The sequence below is a fragment of the Saccostrea echinata genome, unplaced genomic scaffold, assembly GCF_033153115.1.
Source record: "Saccostrea echinata isolate AGI-Se365-2 ecotype Australia unplaced genomic scaffold, CSIRO_AGI_Sech_v1 ptg000032l, whole genome shotgun sequence".
NCBI lineage: Eukaryota > Metazoa > Mollusca > Bivalvia > Ostreida > Ostreidae > Saccostrea > Saccostrea echinata.
Window position 1 is genome coordinate 304,234 of NW_026889781.1, and position 6,081 is coordinate 310,314.

The window sequence follows — 6,081 nt, forward strand, 5'->3', positions numbered from 1 at the left end:
TTCTTTATCATGCCTACGCCTACCTTGATATGGGACCTCGGTTTATAAGGTCTCGTCATAAAAACCTGTCAGTGACTTTCACTTTTAGTGCCGGGTGCTTAGCGAAGGAATAGTCATTAACTATATGTACGTCTTATGACTGACGCGGCACAGCGAACAAAACTCGAACCGGGCCTCCCAATCACATTTCAAAAATGCATTTTTCTTGTGTGCAATTCCACGGAAAATACCCTTCTTACGCTTTATTGTGTTTGATCTTGACCTTGAAGTTTGAAATATTTTTCAAATATTAAACTTTGGCTGTAGCTTTTTTTTTTTTTTATCTGAAAAAGGCTTTCCTTTATTATCATGTGCATTGTCTTTTGTCAAAATCTCAACACTCGAAAGTGTTTTGACTTGTTACGATACAAATTCGTTCTGTACATATTGTCACCAACGACAATACATGTATGTACCTACATGTACCCTCACTGCACATATTTTCGTCCATCGGTATATATATATATATAATGAGAAAAAGAATACCTTTTCTGATCAAACAAGTTTTCTACATATAGTACCGTACAATGCTCTCTGTCTATCTGTCTCACTCTATGTCATGTGTCTGTCAATCTCTCTCTCTCTCTCTCTTCAGGACCCAAATAGATATTAGTCAAAACAATGTATCGGCGACAATATGTAGTTACGCTCACTGCACTCGTTGTCTCCGACGATAATAAGTGCCGATGCATGACTTACATTTTATTGTCCATTTTGCTAAAGGAAAGCAAGGTCGTTTCGGCATATATTGCAGTCGGCGACAATATGTATGTACCGTTAGACGACAATATGTGCAGAGAGGGTAGGCACATATTGTCGCCGAAAAAACATGTACTGAACGACAATATGTACCGTCAGATGAATTTTCACTTCATGGCCTTGAAGACGTACTTATTTTTTTTGTTACTTTTATTTTACTTGGCTGTAATGTTTACACCAGAACATGTAACCTGAAAAATATAAATCTATTTTCTAGCGTGATTGACAGACAAAAAAGTCACAATATGCCAATTGATTCATTAAAAAAAAAAAAAAAAAAAACCGAGAATGGAGGAGACGGTCCGACTATATATCAATGTTTTCTAATGGATGTGTTGTGGTTTAAAAATGTATATAAAAATAAGGTTCATGAATATTTCTATGTTGTTATGTTTTCTTGATTATTAAAACAGTTTTACGAATATTGTTAAGTATGTGAACTTTTGTATTATTTAAAATATCACTGAGTCGTATTTTGGCTGTTGTGTTCAGACAAATTGTGTGGCCGGTTAACGGGGATGCTTACTACTGTAAGGCACCTGATCCCACCTCTGGAATTCCCAGAGTTCTGTGTTTTATATACTGTCCTCAATTTGTATTGTTTGCAATTTTTTTTTGAGATCGATCATTACCTTGTCATTACAATTATTATCAAATGTTATTCCAACGATTCAACTAAATGACAGCATGAAACATACACTTATTTCAATATGAAATTGGAACCATCACATTCAAGCAGGCAGACAATAAACGTCCCTTAACGTAGAATAGTATTTAATCGCAAATTCCACCGAAGAATTGTAAGAATCACTAATTAAATGTGTTCATTAATTAGCCAATAATAATAGAGGCCAAGCATGCCAATACTGTCAATACAGGAAGCGTGTTTCTTTTCTTTTTTTTTTTTTTTTTTTACATACAGTAACATACTATTGTGTAATAAAATTGTTTTATAAACTCTTTTTAACTACGGTAAACTAAGACCGCGGAACATTAACTGGCAAAATTGGAAATATGCAGCTTACGTCATTTCCATCTGTCGCAGTTAAACAATTATTGATATTCAATGAAATGGGCGGGTACAATTTGACACGGACGTCTGCGCAAACATTTTATTGAAATTGCAATTCGAAATTCATTTTCAATCCACCTGAGCTATTTTTGGCAAATTGATAGTGTACGATCCAAACGACAAGTAATTTCAGTTCCCAAATACGTATAGTTTGAAATTAATGAACAACAATTTTCTATCTAATATTTTGAGGACAACACAACAGTTATATCTAGTAGCTATATTTTTTTAGGGGACAGCCATTTGATTCTAGAAGGGGGGGGGGGGGGCTGGCAATTTTTTTTGAATCAGATTATTTATGGTTATGCCTCACATAAAAGAATATATTTATTATTTGTAAGATAACAAAAAACATTATTTATTATCTTCTTCAGTGAAAAAAAAAATTGAAATTCAATTTCAATCCACCTGAGCTGTTTTCAAACCTTAAGTGTGAATGTATGATCCAAAAGACAAATAAATTCAATTTCCAAATACATGTTGTTTGAAATTCTTATTTATATGAGTTAATTTAGCCTATAATTTAAAGGACACATCAAAGTCATAGAAGACAGAGATTATTTTTTCAGGGAACAGCCATTTAAATCTAGAAGAAGGGGGGGGGGGCTGTCAAAAAATGTCGAGTCAGATAATGCCTTCACATGAAGAATATATTAATGTCTAGGATAACAAGGGCTTTTTTTTTTTAGCTTTTTTTTTGTCTGAAAAATTTTAGACAAACAAAACAGGGAGGGGTTGTCAAAACTAAAAGAAAACTTTCTTATTCATTTCCAAGATTGTTCAGCCCCCTCCACCCCACCCCCCAGCACACACATACACATACCAAACAGAAACCACATATTTGTCCGTTTATATTTCTTTAAAAACATAGGTAGAAAATGCTGATTTATATAAATTTCAAATTATTTGTCTTCTGGGTCAATCAGTAACGCCGTGCGTTCTAGCGTTGTAACACAATGAGCGTACAAATTATAATTTTAATTGATATATTAATCTTGTACATAGCGTTTATTAATATTTTAAATATTGTGTTTTGAATTATAATTGATACTATCAGTGTGTAGAGCGACGGACAATAACCTCTTAATTATGAACTTGGTTACAAACTCTGGGAGATTGGATACAATAAGTGAGCGTCTTCATTTGACGGACAATTAGTTTTTACGATGTGGTGTTCTCTTACATTGACACTTCCAATCAGACTTTGTGCAAAGCTGCAACCATCTAATAAACTGAAGAATGTGCAAGATACACAATGTTAATGTAAACAGAGGACATTGCCGTATCCTATAAGGAGATGAGAGACAGTTCTTCAGTGAGGGGCGGACTATACCAATATTAATGAAGTGTCACTCTAACTAATTGTTGTTACCAAATATGTGATCCTTATGATGCAGCTTCTTGTACAAAAGATGTGCGCGCTGAGTATCAATAGCTTTTAACATCTTAGCTCTAAGACTGCCTACGAGAGCTTTTTACCATCTTAGCTCCTAGACTGAATATGTGAGTTTTCACCGTCTTGGCTCCGACACCTGCAGTCATTGAACTTTTTTAATGTACAATTGTTTTGCCTTTGCTGTGATTTTATAATAAAACTATAAACTTACAAAAGTCTTCTTAATCCAAACACATTGAGTAATTGTGTTATAGCGTAGCTGAGGTGGATTAAAAATGAATTTCAAACTCGAATTTCAATCCAATGTTTTCTCGGACGTCCGTGTCGAATTGAACCCGTCCATTTCATTGTCTATCACTAAATGTTTTGACTGTAACAGATGGAAATTACGTAAGCTGCATATTTCCAATTTTGCCAGTTAATGTTCAGCGGTCTTATATTTTTCTATTAAAAAAATGATTTCTTTATTAGTAAGTCGAAACACCAAGCTTTACCCCTTGCAAACCAAAGTTTTTCCCTTTGAAAGAGGGTGTTAGGAATTTTTTTTTTAATTTTCAAATAAGGTACAATTCATTGTTTCCAACAATGGTATTTCCCTAGCAACTTATATCATTAGGAAGTTTAATTTTCTTTGAACCGGGGGGGGGGGGGGGGGGGACTATCGCCATTTATTAAACTCCATACAGTTTATGTAATAAGTGAATAAGAATTCTGTCTTATAAAGTTAAGTAACGTGGTAGATTAAAGTATCAATTAAAACAAAGTGTAAATAAGTCAAAATAAATTCAAAGTGTGAAAATAATAATGCACATGCATGATAATACATCATATACACAATATTTATTTCAATAAAACTAAAGTATATAAAAAGAAATAAAACGAGAAGCATAAAACATATTTGAATTAATTGCTACTTATAAACAGTGAATTTGGGAGGAAACGAAGTAAATAAAACTTTTTTTTCTTAAAAAAAAAAAACCCTACTAGTTGGAACTTCCAGAAAGATGCAAATAGGATATTTCATATTAAGGTCTCCTTGCTTACAAATGCCTCTATTCCTAAGATACACCGCCTGGTCTAAGATTAGATATCGATTAAGAAGGCAGAGTTCATTAACAGTGCTCTTGAAGTATTTTTTATCGTGTCAAGAGACTGAGATATCACTTAAATAAAACCTTTTGACAATATTAACCTAGTCCCTGCAATGTCTCGGATACTTTTATTCCTGTTAATTGCAACAGGTAAGAAACTATTCTTAGAATATTTAAGTTCACTGCAGATTTTCTCAATTATTTATAATGAGAACCACTTGTTACATAAATCAGAAAACGATAATTGACTATATATTCTCTGTGAAATCCTCATTAAAATTTACCTAGAAGTATAGAAGTGCTTGCGGATAAGGGATGATAATCACAAATCATAAGGGACGTGCAGACGCAAGCATGGACATACGGATGGACGAACACCGCCATCACAATATATTACCCCCCCCCCCCAGCTTCTTCAAGCGGGAGTATGAAAAAATGTCAGCATGCGTTCCTTCTGAAGAAGAATATTCCATTTTTTTCCAACACTAAGTGTAGGATGTTTAATGTTTCCCTACTAAATCGTGTGGCCCATATAAGTTTTAAAGAGTATTAGGGCCCTTCCACTACCCCTTCTTTTAGGTTTTGTTCAAATTGTTTTATATTGTTTACACTACATATGGAAGCTCAAGTATTGGTAGGAATAATTGTAATGTTATAAAACGTAAGATATTTTTTTTGGATTTTTTTTATTCCAATATATTCCTAGGTCTTTGTACCAAGGGGTTTGACAAGAAGAAACTTGAATATAACTTCAATATATGGGAAACTTGACCTACTAATATGTTGACTAATAGCACCTGTGTTTTTGATAAGAAAATCTTTCTTCTCGATAATTAATCCAGTGTTAAACTTAATCCCATTTTCTGATCCCATCCGACCCAGGACCATGCAATTATGCTGTTGCTAATATGGATTAACATGTTTTTTTTTTATCCTTGGATTGATTTCATTTGCTGCTTTTATTCACTGGCGTGCCTTAAATTTATAGATAACACGAATACGGTGTTGCACAAAATAATATCTTTTTTTTTAATTTTTATCATTGATGTTTACTTTGGCAAAACATACTGGTAAAGATTACATCTTATCTTATGCACCTTACTGTACTCATGAGAAAATTATTAGATCACCTATAAAAAATGAAGTATACATATGTATATATTTAGGAGTTAAATTTTATCGAGTATTAACTCAGGAGTATCGGTCTCGGTCACTTTATTTTATCCTAAACAATTTATGTCAGTTTTGAATATTTTTTTTATATTCTCGACACCCAGTTGATTTTAAATCACCATATCTGTACAGGATTCACATTTTACATAAAAAATCCTTGCAAAGAAACATATAATATACGAAGCGGGTTCCAGTAAATGGTCTACTAAGCCTCTTTCTTTACTCCTCACTAAGATTTTAACATCAATGAAGGAGAAACTTCAAGAGTACCATACAGCAATATTTACACCAAGAAGTGATGTAAATTAGATGTAGTTACTAAGAAAAAAACTCTTAGAAACTTATAGATTTGAAATTGCAAACTTTTAACAAAATCGATAACATCAAAACATACGTCTTTTCAACACTTTATACCACATTTCCCACGATAACTTAAGTCCAGGCTTTTTTTTGACATCGTAGACAGTTGCCTCTTCAATAAAAATGGAACTCGTAAATTTACTCACCTTGCTATTGGTCATATACAAAATTATTCTGTTAAAAACATTCTG